We start from the raw sequence: 9,211 nt of genomic DNA on the forward strand, positions 1-9,211 counted from the left end.
GATTGTATTTTTACAGAATTTCGTTAATTATCATAGAATTATTACTATCATTGTTATTGTTATTACCTATATATGTTTATTATAAATGGCTTCGAATCTCTTCGAATCAACGATGGTAGAGACATGAAAAAGATATAGGAGAAGATATATAAGAGCGTATAACGGAAATATGTGACGCTCAACAAAAAAATGGGACGGTATTTTTTTTCCAACGCCAATAAACAATTCTAATTTTTTATTAATTTATGTATGGTTGACAGATAATTGAAGTTGACTTATGGATGAGAAGTATTTGCAAAAAGGTATCTCTATTTTGAGAGAGTAATGTAAGAAAAGCACATGAAAATCAATTCAACATTTGTTAAAGGTAAGCGTCCCGTTACCCGTAACTGCATTGCAATTTGCTAATGCTCTGAACAAACGTTTAGCTATATAATGTAAGGAAATACATTTTAGGACATTGAACTTACAACGACAATCAACTAATTTAAAGAGAAAAAGATAATTTACTCTATATCAATTTATTGTTTTATTTGCGATTAATTTGAAGCATCAAGAAGGCATCACCTACTTGTCGTGAATATTAAACAAAACTGTAGGAGAATGCTCACTCGTTAAGAAGTCCGAGGAATTTTAAATATAACTAGCTGACCCGATGTTTTTGTGCCAAAAAATTAAAGTTTATAATTAACAAAAAAACCATAAGGGATGATTGTAGAAGGGTGAAAATTAAGGGTTGCATGTATTTTTGTATGGTGTATCGTAAAAAAATAAAAACAAAAAAAAATTGTCTAAAAAATAAATAAATAAATTTAGGGGTAGTTAATGGACCACCCACATTTAGGGGGATGAAAAATAGATGTTATTCGATTCTCAGACCTACCCAATACGCACACAAAATTTCATGAGAATCGGTCGAGCCGTTTCGGAGGAGTTCGGTTACTAACCCCGTGACACAATAATTTTCTATATAAGAAGATTATCTTGTCACAACCCTTTTGTCATAAATAAAGTAAATATAAATACAGATACTACAACATTTTCTACAGCTGTGATACTTTTTTGACATTTAAAACCTTTTCTCTTCAGTCACCGTGACCACGCACGCGAAACCTCGGTTAAATTTAAAATTAAGTTTAAATAATTATAAGTTTACAATAATATATAACTTAAATCCGTTAAAAAGTTTTTTTCTGTAAATGTGTAAAAGTTATGTTAATAAAAGACAATAATAAAGTTTATTATTATTATTACTATATTACTTTTCTCAGCTAACGATAATAATTGTAAATAGCCTTTTTTTAAATTTTAATATTTAAAAGGTCTATGCATCTTTCATGTTACGCACACATTCTCAAAACAATGATTCTACAGGCGAACAAACAACAAATAATTTTCTATTGTGTCGATAAAAGAAATCGTTAGGTAAACAGAACACAATTCGTATAAAAATTTTGAAGGATGCACGAATAAATGAACTGTAAAATATACCATCAAAGAAAATAACAAGGCTTTGACAATACTTTTAATGTTGGATAATGCTTTGGTATTATATTATTTAAGTATACTAAAATCTAACCAAGCTAGCTAATAATACAATAAAATAATGTAATAGTAAATATTATCAAGTAGTAAATATGATATATATAGTAGCAAATATTATATAAGTAATATATTAATAACAATAAATAAAATAGTTATAGGTAAATAATATAGAAAATAAATAAAAATTAGATGGTATTAATTTTAATTAGATAAGTAAGCGCTTGGAGATTTGTGATGAAAGTTATATTTGTAGGAAATAAAAAGGCTTTTTTTTTTTATTTTATTTAATGCTTTGGTAAAGATCGACGCCATTTGGGGAAAATGGATGTATTGTCTAACCTGGACTCGAACAAAAATACACATTAGTAACAATTTTTCCTTCGCCATTTATCATCGTTTACATAATGCTTCTTATTTATACTTATTTGCCGGAAGCAAGCGCTTGACAGCTAGTGACAATTTATAAATGGTAAGGTTTCATTAGATGCAGAAGATAACATACTAAAAAGTGCTTTCAAAAGTACTAAACAATTGTTTATCCTTTAAGAGGATTCAATCATAAGTATTGATTAGTTTATTTATGGAAAAGGCTATGTGTATCGCTGCCAACGAAGGTTGGTAAACAAATTTTAATATTGTAGATTCCTGATATAAATGCATCTGACGATGTATTGATATTAGTGAGCATCTACTTATCATTTGACACTTCGAGATAAGTTTAGTGGAACCCATGGGGACACAATTTTTTTTATTGATAAATAAAAAAGCCAGCCAATAATCAAAATCATTAAAACATCAAGTTTAATGTAAGAACGCAAACGCGAACATTTCGTTTTGAAATGCTATAATTTTGCTAATGACTGGTGTAAATAAAGCCCAATTTGCCAGCGAAAAGCATTATGTGTTACCAGAGTGTTCATTAATCAAATTTTTGTCGTTTCTCTAATAATTTATTGCAGCCGTTAAAATGTGCTAATTGCCGATCGTAGAATTTGGAGGGCTGGTGGTAATTACGGTTTTTCGCATTATTAATTTGATGAGGCGATTCCAGATGTAGAATGAGAATATCTTTGAATTGTTTATAGGTAGAGAATTGGTTTTTTTCTGTAATAAAGATTCAAAATTAGATCTTTACTAATAATTATTGATTGAAGCGACACTTTATGGTATCTTTTTTGTTAATTCTTTATCGATTAATCTTGATTATTTTATTGTCTTTGACTTACGTCATGGTTTTAGACATGTTGGCTACGTTGTGGCATTTTCCTTGGCGCTATATACATAAGTATTATTTCGGACTTAGGAATAAAATATATAAATAAAAATGGTTCCCAAAATATCTATCTCTAAGCGCAAAGCTCTAAGATAGCTGGTCCAATTTGAAATTATTTGAATTTGTTTCTTGAGTACTGGTAGGAAGTAAATAGTAATTAAGAAAGAAGATGTTTTTATAAAGTTAAAATTAAAGGTTTAATTTAGTGGGTAGTTAGGTTTTTAATCTGAAAAATTGAATAATCTCTATAGCCTAGACTAATATTCCACTGCATCCGCAATACAGTGTCTTAAGAATCAAAGGTCCTTATAATGTGATGGAATACCGTCAGAACTCTTAAAACAGGGTGCCCCAGCCTTGTTCGTGTCCTCCACACACTTAGAGAGTAATCCAGTAAGGGTTTTTAGATAGGTTTTTAGATAAGGTTTTTAGATTTACACTTTGAAATGTCATCAACTACAGAGGCATTACGCTATTTAATACCAGCTTATAAAGTTATCAATAATCTAATTTATCGTAAGATTCAGCCATATGTCGACAATACAATTGGTCTTTGTCCCAACATACTATGTGCTACCCAATATATTATGGACCAAGTTTTTGCACTCCCGACGATATTATAAAAATGAAGATTGCTCATATACTATTTAAAGATACAAAGCGACATCTCCCCCGCATTTACCACGTACAATATCCTTAGACAGGGTAACTCGCAATCCTACTGTTCATCTTAGCATTTGAGAAATACATTAAAATAGCCAAACTAGAAGTCAAAGGTACTATATTTTATAACTTCCATTACTTCGGTATGCAGACGTCCTGAATCTAGTCAACAAAACAAAAACCACTTAGCAGAATGGTTTTAAAGCCTTCGAAAAGCAGTTTAATGGGTCTCTCAGTAAATGTGGAAAAAAATAAAGTATACGTCGACAACATAAGGAGCAAGAAACCCCTTTGTCGTCGAAGACATTAACACAACCTTTAAACAATGCGAGGAGTTTGTTGACTAGATAATATATATGTATTAACTTTACTATGGTAATAATTTCACATCCTAGAGATCAGAAGACGCATAACCATAGGTGCTACTAAGGCCTTCCTAGATATTTCAGATCGCGACTTGTCATAACCAAGCTTTTTTTGGACAAAACTCTGATACGACCAGTGTTCACTTATAATTCTGAAATCTGGACCTTAACTTAGAAAGAAAGACGTAATAGCTCTTCTTATTAAACGGTTTTATTTAGCTCACCCCGTTTGTTTTATTTATTATTCTTGGGTCAAATTTAGTCATTCAAATTTTTTTCATAGGTAAGGTTCTTTATATAATCTATGGCCCTGTTTGCGATGACGACGACAGCATTGTCCAGTTTTTAAATTGAAACAGACTTAAGTGGTTGGACACATGTGACCGAATGCTGGACGTTGTAACCCCATGGTACTGAACACATCAGTCATGGTACAACCCGTTGGCAAGAGAAAATCCGGTAGACCGAGGCTGCGTTGGTGGTAATAGGGGTTTGAAGTTGGACGCGGGATGCACTGGATAGATTGCGATGGCGAAGGTTACTTGAGAAGGCTATGGCTTACAGGAGGCAGTATAACCATTGATGATGATGATAATTAATAGATCATCACAATATACGAAAAAGCCATTTCTTACGATATCTATCTCGTTTGACTAAACATATTAAAATAGCGTTATTTTAAATTGTCTTTACAGGTATAATGTAAATAGTAGTACTAATTTCACTAAAAATGTATACACACATATATGACGTTAAGAACGTGAGAAAGACTAAATTCAACATAATCATAAAATTAAATAAATAACAAAATGTTTATGAAAATGAAGAGTTATGAAGCCGAGTAGGCCGCTACTATTTGATAAAAGAGCAAAAGTACGACACAAGTACAACTTTGATGAAATGAATTTAATACCGGGTATATTTACTATCATGTAACAATATATTGTGAACCTCATTAAAACAATATAATGCGGTCAGTAGTTATAATAAGATAAAAATATCAAAACAGATGAAATATAACGTTTCGATTTTTCGGCTTTTGTTTACATTTCGTTCATTTTCCGGCTTTCATATTTGGAAACATATTTTTTTATATTCATAATTATTCAGCGATAATGCAATACATGATACTTGATATCGTTTTCTCAGGGTACCCAAAAATTTCGTAATATAAATTAAAAAAAATTTTTTTTAATATGCGAATAATTGGTACCTTTTTTGTTATTCGTTAAAAGAATCTATATATCTCTTTATTATCAGACAAAACTATCTATCGGAAGTGATACGTACAGCGAAAAGTTTGGAATCCTGTATTGATTACAGAGTATTTTATTAAAAACTATGAATGGCGACCAAAGACATAGAAATCAATGGTATGCTTTTAACAGATTTAAAAAGTTCATGTCATTAGTAAACTGATTCATCAATTGTAACTCGACTAGTGACCTTGTCATGAACGAATGAACAAAGGTTTTGTGAATAATTCCACGGCGGTAGCATTATATACTCGATTTTAAATTCTAGGAATTTGGTAAAAGGATATATAAATAAATATCCGGTACTGCCAATTTTGTTTACAAATTATCAAACAATTTATTTAGTTACCTTAATTTGTTTGACTCATATTGATAAAATTTTGTCTTGACGTATTACAACTAGTAATAATTTATATATATACTTACCGCGAAGTTTAAAAGAAATATAAATAAATGTAAAAATCTGAAATTATACTAACCTAACCTAACATTTGAATATTTTATTTTGTTGTATAATTTTAAAAAATAAAAATCTAATTAATTATTTTATTAAGTGTTGTGTTACTTGAATAAAGAGAATTACTGATACAATACTCATATTTATATACTTACCGCGAAGTTTAAAAGTATGAACAAATATATGAAATATCTGCAATTACTACTTTCATTTTATGAATACATACATACATTTAACTTTTACATAATAAGTATCAAACCTTGCATTCAGTTTTAGTAAATTTCAACAGCTTACCTTGGAATTTGAAATTTAAGCACAAACTAAAACTTCGACAATAACTTTAAACTCTTAAAACTAACACTACATACAGCCTTTACGGCTTCTCAAATCTGGAGGTCTAAGTTATAAGTTGCGTAGCGTTTGTCGAGCAGAAAGCTCATGATGTCCGCCGCCGAGGAACGCGCGCTACGCTCTGAGACTTGCCGCCCGCCCAACTTACTTACGATAACTTTGTTCGAGCTACAAATTCATACCGTTGCGTTTTACGACTCCCCGCCCGCCCTACGTATTGTTACATCGTTCGTTCTATGTTCTTTAGCTTCACTTTCTCGCTTCATGTCTTCAAATTAATTTCCGACTTGCAATTTATTTGTCAGGGCCAAGGGTTGATAGTTTAATGCCATTATTTGTTACGCTGAATGAAACGAGTTAATTGGTCATTAATTTGCTTCAATGGATTCATTTAAAGAAGTGTATAATTAGATTTGTCTTGAATTCGTAGTTTCAGGTCTCGCCTTTGATTATAGCTCTAGTTAGTTATCTTGAAATTGCGCACAGCGGAAAAATTTAATTGTTGAAGGCCATTTGTTTTATCAAAATCATAATAGAACAGACTCAAATTATTTCTATCAATTAATAAAATAATTTAAGTATTTATAAAAAATAAGACTGTTTAATAACAGGCACCAAACGAAGAAGAGTCTCACCTAACCTTAAGCGACCGCTCATGGACACACACTAGTGTGCGTTGCCGACTTTTGAAGTTTATAATGTAAAGAACTGAGGTTATTATTATACAATATATATTAATGTTTAATTAATATAAATTTAGTTTACTCGATTAGTGTATACTTGTATATACTTATATTTAAAGCCTTTAAAGTGTAGAACGCAATCTTTTCAAGCGCCTTATTCATAACAACAATTCATAATAAATTAACTTATGTAGTATGTGATAAAAATACATATAGTACTTTAGTTAAATGGTGCAATGGGTGTGATGAGTCAGTTTTTATTTTTCTCTATTCGATATGATTATTTATTTTCTTTTGATGTTATTAACCTAGCCGTTGGTATTATTCCTATTGTAGTGTACCTATAATTATTAAAAAATATTTACTTTTGGCTTGCTAGCATATTGTTATATTCTACGATACCTTCCGATCTACAATTAGGTTATATGGCTATGAAATAAAACGTTTTTAAAAATATTTTTAGAATTATCACTTGTTTTTAAAATATATTCATTTAACTCCGGTAAATATAATATTGTATTTAATATAAATTTTGACGCTGTATTTCTATGCATGTATTGAGTTGAAAGCGCGTCGTGCCTCAGCATAAATTCACACAGGACTTATTTTAATTTCCATTAAGAGCAGTAAAAGTGTTTTCGTTCGAAACAAAGAATTTTCTTCAGTAAATAGTATTGTTTTTGGCTTCGATTGATATCTTATATTTGTAAATTAGAATGCGAAAGTAAAATTTTGGAAAACTGCTCGCTTCTACAGAATTAAGTATCGCAATACATTTTAACTTTTTAATTATAGTTATTTTTGTAACGTAATAGGAAGCAAACGGACAGGAACCTCATCTGTTGTTAAATGAATGGCATTTTTGTAAGGTAATAGTAAAAAGGTTAGTAGACATCACAGGAGACCAAAGAGCTGGCTTCCTCAGAGAAAGAATTAGTCTAGCTATTCAAAGGGGGAACGCTGCAGCTCCTTAAAAAAATTATTTTTTAACAGTATTTAAAGCCAGTACCTATAGTTATATATATAGGTACCTAAAAATGCACAGCCGGGGTTCGAACCTCAGGGATGAGAGTCGCACACTGAAGCCATTAGGCCAACACTGCTCCACAACCCTTATGATATACTTTTAATTAACAGTATTTAAAGCCAGTACCTATAATTATATATATAGGTACCTAAAAATATTTTTCAGTTTTTTAAATCTTTTGCCAAGTATGTATGCATTACAATATATTTATCGTCCAATATTTCATGTTCGTTGCAAAAAGTAACAAATAGGTCAAACTTGGTCCAACCATGGCTTAAAATACATTAATTAGTGGCGCTGTTTAGATATTTTTTCTATACTTGTTTGATATCCGTTTCATGATATTTTTTCAATCTAATAGGTAAGTAAGTGATCAGCCTGACACATGCTGTCGACCTTCAACTCTAAGGACTCACGAAGCGGCTTGCACCCGCGCCCGCAGCCTTTGTGGAATACAGATATTTATGTAAAAATTAAATCACATTTCACGACACAGTTTACGCCCGCTGCGGGTTGTTTGCGGATCCCGCTGTACCGGCGGTCTCGGCCGCAAAATGCGGTCCGTATATTCGTTCGAACAAATGTTAAATGCGGACCTTAAAAAAATCAGTGTAATTGGTGCACAGCCGGGGTTCGAACCTCAGGGATGAGAGTCGCACACTGAAGCCATTAGGCCAACACTGCTGCAAAACCCTTATGATATACTTTTAATTAAATTCGATTAAAGCCTGTAAATCTAAGTTAAGCTATACGTAACAATAATTGTATCGTAATGATAGAAAAGGCCGTACACCTTATAATAAATGATCGATATGATTCAAATATACTAGTATATATTATGTCTGTCCATCGAGACTTTAAGTTGCGAAAAGCTACTGGCTAAGTCTCAAAATACTCTTTGGTAATCGCTCAGTGTCTCGGAGAACGATCTATAATCGGCAAGTAGTTTAAAGGAAAATTTTCATCTTAATGTACAGACGGTAGCTAGGAATATATTGTCATGTCTCATACAGAGAACATTATTCCGCTTCAATGACTGTCAAATTCCTTTCAGAACTTTGTGGGTTCACTCAAACGGATATTAGATGCAAAAACTTTGTTCTGTCCCTTTTGATCGTGGGTTGAAATCTTGAAAGGTAATTAGGTAAAAAATGACCGCTGTCCCAACAATACCTCTTTTGCTACTTGGGTCGTGTGAATTTGTTCCAATTAGCTAAAGTGGGAAGATTTTTTTCATGAAATAGAAATTTATTGGATAAAGCGTATACTACAACTTCAGACCTTTTTGGATAGAAAAAAAAGCCGGGTAAACGTATTTTTTTTATTCATTTGATATTTTGACTGTTTAGAGGTTAAAATTAATATATAATTTCTTTCAAAGATATGTCAATTCTTAACTAAGAGGTCCGATTTCCTGTGCTGTAAATACTTTTTTATTATTGGAAACAAAATCTGCTCATTCGGTAAAGATTACTTCAGTCACTTAGCACTCTTATACACTGTATGTGTTCGACTATACGCAGAAATTATTGTACCATTTAGGAGTCCTAATACACAATAATTTCTAACAACTATAAATAAATAATAGGTC

General features: G+C 31.4%; 1 long non-coding RNA gene across 1 annotated transcript in view; it reads right to left on the reverse strand.

Annotated features, from left to right (window-relative positions):
* The window catches only part of LOC110993752, a 39,390-nt gene extending 33,378 nt beyond the window's left edge, over positions 1-6,012 (reverse strand). The window contains exon 1 of the long non-coding RNA XR_006750539.1: positions 5,854-6,012. This is a non-coding gene — a long non-coding RNA (uncharacterized LOC110993752). The remainder of the gene's footprint in view (positions 1-5,853) is intronic.
* Between the last annotated feature and the right edge of the window lie 3,199 nt (positions 6,013-9,211).

This window comes from Pieris rapae, chromosome 12, assembly GCF_905147795.1.
Source record: "Pieris rapae chromosome 12, ilPieRapa1.1, whole genome shotgun sequence".
NCBI classification, from domain to species: Eukaryota; Metazoa; Arthropoda; class Insecta; order Lepidoptera; family Pieridae; genus Pieris; species Pieris rapae.